Raw genomic sequence first — 10,024 nt, forward strand, 5'->3', positions numbered from 1 at the left:
CATCAAGCTGCTTTTATCTGTTTAACGACGATCAGTTCATGCATGCCCGTTGACACACGTCAGTAAGGTAAATTTCTGAATCAAGTTGTAGCATCGATCGCATCAATCATTGTCTACGACTCGCAACATGGGTTTACAAAGGGAAAATCTTGTCACCAAATCTTTCTTTGGCATTTGCAAGTCTTCGGGGATAGTAGATAATGACGAAATTGATAGTGCTAACGGACTTTTGTCGGCGAACTTTGACGAAATGCCGCATCAGGGCTTCAGAAAATTAAAACCATGATATATCGGTCGAGGATTTGAATTGGATAAAATCATGGCTCACCGATATGATACATTAAATTGGCGTTGATCATTGTTAAATCTGGGTGGGCCCATTAAACGGTGCAGTTCCCTAAGTCTATTGCCAGCTTCGCTCTGCCGCCATCCATAAATCTGAATACTGGGATCAGCGGGTGACATAGCAAGTTTTAGGATGACTTTTAAAATAGGGCGTAAAAGATTAATTCAGGGCAGATCTGCAACACGCATTACAGGAGGATCTCTAAATAAACTGCAGGGTGAATGCGAAAAATGGCCAAATGAAATTCAGCACCTTAAGTTGGCGGTACCATAATAATGGAAGAACAAATACAGCAATGTATGCAGCCTTAACAACATCAACCAGTCCGCTTGTAAAAGGGCCTGATTGCTTGTAAGCCGGACCTACAGCCTAAGCAATGCCTGTGTTTGAGAAGCAAGGCCAAACAGGAAGTATTGGTTATAATTTTACAAGTAACAAATTGAAGTCTTATTGCAACTATATCTTGCTCTAGTCAGGCCGCACCTCGATTATGCGGTTCAGTTCTGGTGCCCCTATTATAGAATGGATATAAGTTCACTAGAGTCGGTGCAGCGAAGAATGACAAAAATGATTCCGGGACTTAGAAACCTTCCATATCAGGATAGGTTAAAGAAACTTAACTTGCATTCCCTAGAAAGACGAAGAGTGCGGGGAGATATGATAGAAGTATTTAAGGGGTGAAAGGTATCAATAAAGGGGATATAGATAAAGTTCTTATAATATCCGAGCAGGATAGGACTCGGAGCAACGGATTCAAGTTGGATAAGTTTAGGTTTAGGAGGGAGATAGGAAGAAACTGGTTCACAAATAGGGTGGTGGATGAGTGGAACAAGCTTAGCAACTTTGTAGTAAGTGCGGGAACTCTGGAAAGTTTCAAAAGGAGGTTAGATAGATTCATGGATGATAGAGAGTGGTAGTAACTCTCGACAGGAGCTGCCATGCACAGGCCAACCGGCCTATTGCAGACTCCTTATTTTCTTATGTTCTTATCTTACGAAAAAATTCCGACCGACAACACGTCCATTCTTAAATATGGCTAGAAGTAAAATCAAAAGCCCTATGTATGATTATACACGTTTGCTGACCCACTCACCCTATTAAACACACATATAGGTTATGATAAATAATTTGGTTAGTGTTATTATATTACCATTAGTGAGAGACAGCTGGGCGACAGGGACAGCGAGGAACAGTAGAAACAAAACAACTGTGGTCATCTCAACCGTCAATCACTGTGAAATATGAAACACATATTAATATCATACTAAGGAGATTTCGTATTAAAATTTAATTCTACATATATATATATATATATATATATATATATATATATATATATATATATATATATATATATATATATATATATATATATATATATATATATATATATATATATATATATATATATATATATTTTCATGTACATCCACAATGAAAACGTGGATGAGATAAATCTTGATAAAATCACACAAGGAAAAGGGAAACAATGAACAGAGAGAGACTTAAGTACACAGGGTGACCTTACTAAACATGAGGTCAGGCCATAAACATGACATCCACTAATCCACCAACACCAACACACACGCAGAGGAGCTTAAGAGAAAGGACGACGTGACGAATCAAGTTAAGTCAGGTAAAAAATATGGGACCCATTAGTACATTTCCCTCGAATGCTTTCAAACCAGTTAAGAACATAAGAACGCAAGAATGGAAGAAACTGCATCGGGGCTATTGACCCATACTGGGCAGTCCCGTTTGTACCCAACCCCTATTGCTCATATAAGCATCCAACCTATGTTTGAAGCTATCCAGCGTATTCGAGTTAATGATGAAATTTGGTAACTCGTTCCATTCATCCACTACTCTGTTTCCAAACCAGTGTTTACCTATTTCACGCCGAAATCTAAATTTGAAAGAGAAATAAATGGTTCCCTTCCATTCCTTGATATGATTATCATGAGAAATGGCCAAAACTACAAATTTAAGGTATACAGAAAGCACACACAGGTAGACAGTTTCATACACTTTTTATCGAATCACCTGGAGTCTACCAAAATGTCAGTTTTTTCTGCTATGTTCTTAAGATGTCTGCGTATTTGTGACGCTAAATTTATTGATAATGAATTGAAACACATTCGTTCTATTGCACAAAAACTTGGGTACCCTTCTGTGTTTGTTGATCGTTGTTTTAAAAGGGCTGAAAAATCCTTTCATTCCTCTCAAACCAGGCAAATTCCTACACTTAAGAATATTTTGACTCTGCTCTATCGTAATGAATTTGTCCCGTTAGTTCGGTCCCTCAAACTACTAAATATTAATGTTGTTTTCAAGTATGACTCAACCATTACCAATATGTTAATAAGAAATAGCCCAAGTTTGAATGTAAATGGAAGTCTTTATTGTATTCCATGTAGCAAATGTAATGGTAATTATGCAGGACAGACAGGAAAAAAATTGCAGCTCAGAATTAGACAACATAAGTACAATATCAGAACAGCATCTGAAAGCAGTGCCCTGATCGTTCATGGTAGGAATAATCATCCCATTGCTTGGGAAAACAGCTTAGAAGTATTCAAATCATCTTGTGTCGCAGAAAGACTTCTGGTTGAAGCTAGTTTGACAAAGGAATCAAAATCAATAAACCTTAGTGATGGTCAGTTCAAAACTGATAATATGTTACAGAAATTTATTTGTCAGTGGCCCAAGGTTAAAAATGCTTTGAAAACCTTGGATCTAGATGTAGGATAGTTATTTAGTGGGTCCCTTATTTTTGAACTGACCTGACTAGTCACGTCACCCTGTATATTTAAGCCTCTCTCTGTCCATGTAATCCAGTTGCCTCTGAAGATGTCTTGAATAAAGACGAAAGCTAAGGTGCTCCGTTGTTTCCCTTTTCCCGTGTGATTTTATCAAGATATAAGAACATAAGAACCTAAGAAAAAAAGGAGTCTGCAATAGGCCGGTTGGCCTGTGCATGGCAGCTCCTGTCGAGAGTTACTACCACTCTCTATCATCCATGAATCTATCAAGCCTCCTTTTGAAACTTTCCAGAGTTCCCGCACTTACTACAAAGTTGCTAAGCTTGTTCCACTCGTCCACCACCCTATTTGTGAACCAGTTTCTTCCTATCTCCCTCCTAAACCTAAACTTATCCAACTTGAATCCGTTGCTCCGAGTCCTATCCTGCTCGGATATTATAAGAACTTTATCTATATCCCATTTATGGATTCCTTTCACCCACTTAAATACTTCTATCATATCTCCCCGCACTCTTCGTCTTTCTAGGGAATGCAAGTTAAGTTTATTTAACCTATCCTGATATGGAAGGTTTCTAAGTCCCGGAATCATTTTTGTCATTCTTCGCTGCACCGACTCTAGTGAATTTGTATCCATTGTATAATAGTGGCACCAGAACTGAACCGCATAATCGAGGTGCATCCTGACTAGCGCAAGATATAGTGACAAGGTTGAGTCACCTTACCCTCTGACCTGACTACCGACCGTTGCGGTGCTTTTTAAAGGTCAGTAGGGTCAATTACCTAATACCTGACCATTGTGGACCTGATCTCACCCTCCTCTGTATATATATATAACATGTTCTGTACTTCTCCTTAGTCTGTACTCACCCCTGAAGATGTGAATTACACGAAAGCGCTTGGGAACTTCCTGTTTTCTTTTTCCTTGTGGTTATCAGCACATACCTGGATCACGCGCACCTACAGTGATTTACTTGTATATATATATATATATATATATATATATATATATATATATATATATATATATATATATATATATATATATATATATATATATATATATAAAGTCCTAATTTAATGTTATTTAAATGGGCAATTAGGGTAGAAATGTATAAATAAAATGTCATATGTTCTATATGGAGCTCACTATCGAGAGTATCACCCGTGTGTTTGCAGTGTCAAATCTGTCCTCTGCATTAACTGAACACATTCCCCTGTGTCACTGAAGTTATTTTACCAACTTTCGCGACAATACTTTTCTGTAGATATTGTAAGCATTTAATACTGATTTGTAAACCTCACACTATACAAGGCAACAGGCAACGTAGTTTAATGGTATACGAAGATCGTGGTGTCCAATCAGAGCGCCAGTTGCCTTGGAGTGGGTCAAAAAACAAAATCTGGATTTTTCATAGACAAGTTTAACAAAATCATATCGATTCGTACATCTCGTACAGACAAACTCGAAACTCAAACAATACATTAACCTTCCATTGCACACTTTTGACTTGCAGCTCTTCTGTACAATATTTTTTGTTATGCAAGTATTTCATTGGTGAGTTAGCTTTTTATTTTCTTCGTTCGCAACAATTTTATGTTTCTTATTAGTATTTATACGTGGACTTCAATATACAAGCAAAATCTCACCAGTCAGGAATAGAACCCGGGACTTCTACATGTGAAGAGGGATCGCTACCATGGCACCACGAAGGTAACAAACACTTTAGTAGGCTTCGTTGTATTTCACACAAAGCCTCCTTCGTCTTATTCTTAAGCAACGAGCCTCCACCGGGGTTGCCAGTGCCAACTATGTGGTCGAAGTATCATTTGAAGAACCCACCTACAAGGCATGAGGCTACCACTATATACCATACAGAAAAATTAGGTCAAATAAGAATAAGCCAAGGTGGATGACCAGAAAACTTTAACATGACATAGGAATAAAGAAAGGAATTTATAAGAAATTAAAGGGAGGGGAGGAGCAGCAGCTCAGAAATAGGTATAATGAACTATCTAGGAATGTTAAGAAAAATGTAAGGAAAGCAAAGAGAGACTATGAAATCAAAATAGCAAGAGAATCCAAGGCGAATCCCAAGGGATTTTTCCAGGTATATAGAACAAAAGTCAAGGACAAAGTTGGGCCTTTAAAGTCAGGGAGGGGAGAAGTGTTAAACGCAGTGAAGAAATAAGCAAAGCATTGAACAACTACTTCTTATCAGTTTTCACAGAAGAAGTTTGCAAGGAAATTCTAGAGGTGGAACTGATATTTAGGGGAAAGGAAGGAGAGAAATTAAAGAATATCACTATCAGAAAAGAGGATAAATAAACTAAAGAAGACAAAATCCCCAGGGCCGGATGAAATTTTCCCTCGAGTCTTGAAAGAGTGTAGGGAACAGATTAGCGGACCCCTTGTAGATTTATTTACAAGATCATTAGACACCGGAGTTGTGCCAGACTTGTGGAAACAGGCAAATGTAGTACCCATATTCAAAAAGGAAGACAGAGCATCAGCGTCAAATTACCGGCCGATCAGTTTGACGCCAGTAGTGGGAAATTTCTTGAATCAATTATAGCAGATAGCATCTGATTGCATCTAGAGAAAAGCAAATTAATCTACGACTCTCAACATGGGTTTACAAAGGGAAAATCTTGTCTAACAAATCTGCTAACGTTTTTTAGGAAAGTCTTCGAGGTAGTAGATAATGACGAAAATTACGATGTTATTTAATTAGACTTTAGCAAAGCATTTGACAGAGTACCGCATCAGAGGCTTCTGAGAAAAATTAAGGCTCATGGTATCGAGGGGAAAGTTTTAAATTGGATAAAATCATGGCTCACCCATAGAACGTACATTTGGGTAATTACTCGCTCCCTCGGTACATGCACGCGATCTATTAACTCAGATTAAATTATGTTTTCCAATTATTTTTTTTACTTTGTGACACCAAATATTAATCGAGAAGTGATTGGCAGTCCGATTTATTCATGTAGGACCATTATTTGACTTCATTGCGGCTACATTTGGGTGCATTTGAGTAATTAGTCGGACCCGGTCAGCGTAGATGGTGTTAAATCTGAGTGGGGCCGTGTAACCAGTGGGGTTCCCCAGGGGTCAGTACTAGACCCACTCTTATTCATAATCTACATAAACGATCTAGATACTGGGATCAGCAGTGACATAAGCAAGTTTGCGGATGACACCAAAATAGGGCGGCAGATTAATTCAGGGCAGGATGCAAATGCATTACAGGAGGATCTAAATTAACTGCAGGGGTGGTCTGAAATATGGCAAATGAAATTCAACACCAGCAAGTGCAGCGTACTTAATATTGGAAGAACAAATACTGACAATATACACAGCCTTAACAACATCAACCTAGAGAAGTCGACTTGTGAAAGAGACCTAGGGGTACTTGTGAGCCCGGACCTATGGCCTAGAAAACAGTGCGTTAATGATCGAAATAAGGCGAAAAGAGTATTGGGTTTTATATCTAGAAGTGTAAGTAACAAGAGTGCAGAGGTCTTACTGCAACTATATCTTGCGCTAGTCAGGCCGCACCTCGATTATGCGGTTCAGTTCTGGTGCCCTTCTTATAGAATGGATATCAATTCACTAGAGTCGGTGCAGCGAAGAATGGCGAAAATGATTCCGGGACTTAGAAACCTTCCATATCAGGATAGGTTAAAGAAACTTAACTTGCATTCCCTAGAAAGACGAAGAGTGCGGGGAGATATGATAGAAGTACTTAAGTGGGTGAAAGGAATCAATAAAGGGGATATAGATAAAGTTCTTATGATATCCGAGCAGGATAGGACTCGGAGCAACGGATTTAAGTTGGATAAGTTTAGGTTTAGGAGGTAGATAGGAAGGAACTGATTCACAAATAGGGTGGTAGACGAGTGGAACAAGCTTAGCAACTTTGTAGTAAGTGCTGGAACGCTGGAAAGTTTCAAAAGGAGGCTACATAGATTTATGGACGGTAGAAACTGGTTGTAACTCTCGACAGGAGCTGCCATGCACAGGCCAACCGGCCTATTGCATACTCCTTTATTTCTTATGTTCATATGTTCTTATTTTCTATATCTCAACAGTTCATACACTTCAAACAATACAGGCTATGGTCCAACCCCATCCCCTTTGTTGTCTGCCATAAGTCTTGCTCTGGGTATGGCGACAGTACACGTTTGAAGTTAGGTACTATCCAAAACTGATCAGCTCTACATGGGTTGATGGCAGTCTAATAATCGTATATTATATTATATTATGTTATATTATATTATATTATTATAATATATTATATTATATAATATTATGATATATTATATTATGTTATATTATATTATATTATATTTCTCTGTACGCTTTCTAGGGATTCAATATCCATTTGGTAGTACGGTGACCAAAACTGAACTGCATAATCCAAGTGAGGTCTCACAAACGCAAGATATAGTTTTAGGATGACCATGCTAGTCTTGTCACTAACACTCCTTTGTATGAACCCAAGTACTTTGTTAGCCTTGTTTCGAGCAAATGAGCACTGTTGTCTAGGTTTAAGATTGCTACTTATCATTATAATTTCATGATGACTAGATGTTTTAAAATCTTTTTTGTAGTCTCAAGCGAGTAAAATTGTAGTGGACCTCTCCTCTACAAACTACATCCGCATTCCAATGCGACAGTATCCTAGGAACCAAACGAGCTGTCCAGGGGGGGGTCACCAGCTGCTGCAGTATCCTAGCAACACGGGGGGTGGGTCGCCACCTTAGCAACGGAGTCGAGAAACCGACGAGTTCCCACGGGTTTATGTCTGGCTGCTGTGTATATAAGCTCGAATTCTCTCCACTGAGATTCATTCTGGCCTACGTTCCTGAACACGCAACACCTCCTCCAAGCAAGCTCCTCGCTGTCCGGCCCTCATTCAACATGGAGGACAGCAACACGCAACATCTCCTCTAACGAAGCTCCTGCACAGATACCTCTTCAAGCACGCTACTCACTGAACGTATCTTGAGTATGGTAACTGTGTTGTGTGAATGAGCACGTGAACGAGTGCTGTCCTCTACCGGCGTGATTGACGTGTGCATGAGTGCTGCCACCTAGCTGTGTGAATGAAGTTGGATGTTTGAATAGTTAAATGACATAGCACGAGGTTTCGTGATCATGTGTAATAACCTGTGTCAGATTGTTTCCTGCTGCACCACTGTACAGAATTCCCAGTAAACTGCATCTGTAAAGACTGTGTTGCATTGAGGCGTCAGTAACCAAGTAGAACTTGAACAGTAACTAGATTGTGTAAATTTATTTCTCTTTTCTCAACTTCCAGTATAGCCGAGCCTTTATTGTTGACAAGAAGTACTTTTTTGTCATTGCACTTTCCGTTATGCTAAAAGTTGAATAATGGAGGTAAAATGTAAAACCTTTTTTTTAATCTAGTAAAGAAGGTCAAGACAGCTTTTTATTGTCTGTCAATGCTTTCAGCTATCAGGTTGAGAAAATTTGAACTCCAAGTTGCTCAAACTTAACATGGGCCTACTTCCTATTCTAGGGGAATGTGTCTAGAAGACAAGCAGATACTGAAGACATGGCTCAGACAATCCAAATAACTTGGTCTCTAAAAATCCCCAAGGGGAAGGTTCGATACCTGGCCTATGGACTATATTACTACTCCACTAGTCAGGAATCAACCCCGGTACATGCGCGTGTGAACAGGGAATCACTACCACAACACGACAAGCGCTTTCGTGTAATACACTTCTTCGGGGGTGAGTACAGACTACGGAGTAGTTAATAACTAGGAGAGTGAGATCGAGTCACTAGGGACAAAAGGTGTCCACCATATTGAGGTCACTATGTAGTTACCCAACCCTTTTACCAAATTATCTAATTTGCACATGTCATTACACTGACTGGCTGAAATCGATATCTCGAATATGCGTCTCGGAGCTACTTCTATGACGTTCAATCTAGCAATTTGGCACGAGCTCATCAAGCTGAGCCTGAATCTCTACATAGAATAATGGAGTTCGCTCTGACTTAATGAAAGGCAGTAGTGTTGGGAATGTCATCAGAACAAAGGTGAAGCTTTAGAAACAAGCCTCTGCAGAGAAAATGGTTTACAGAGACACCCATTACGATCACGTCAAATCTTTGACTTGGGCTCGATAATAAATTTAAATATTACAAATACATTTTTATCCTGAATGACCATATGCTCAACAAAATAGACAAAGACTTTTGGATCGTACATATATGTTACGTTTTTTTTTGCTAAATTACTTAAAAACAGGCCAACGACAAAACAATACCCACTAAACTGTGTATCAATCTACACGAGCCAACCTTACCTAACCTAACCTACCCTACCCTACCCTACCCTAACCTAACCTAACCTACCCTACCCTAACCTAACCTAACCTAACCTAACCTACCCTACCCTACCCTAACCTAACCTCTCACTTAACCTAACCATAAGGTTAGGTTAGTTAAGGTTGTCTGTTTGTAAGTTATTTCGCAAAAAAAACGTAACATATATATGTATGTGTGTGTGTGTGTGTGTGTACAGTATGTATTGTTGTACTTTAATGAATGATCCATTGCTTATGATGTATATTTTCCACTATTATTCAAATGACAAATATTAAATTACTTATCTCCGGATTGTTTACATAAACTGAATACTTGAAAGAGGAGAATAAGACAACGAGTTTGAATATAATATATTAAAAAGAAAGAAGAGTTTTTACAAATACAATTTAGCATCAACATAGTATGATTAAAGTATCCGTGAAGTTGGTCACATTACCAAATTTGACACAGTTGAGACTTACAAAATATGAATCCTTACCTAATTATTTGAATTTATCATTATTCTCAATATTATCCATTGTTGAAATCTGTCACGTGGTTTAACTTATG

The sequence above is a fragment of the Homarus americanus genome, unplaced genomic scaffold (assembly GCF_018991925.1).
Source record: "Homarus americanus isolate GMGI-L3 unplaced genomic scaffold, GMGI_Hamer_2.0 scaffold25827, whole genome shotgun sequence".
In the NCBI taxonomy this organism is placed as follows: Eukaryota; Metazoa; Arthropoda; class Malacostraca; order Decapoda; family Nephropidae; genus Homarus; species Homarus americanus.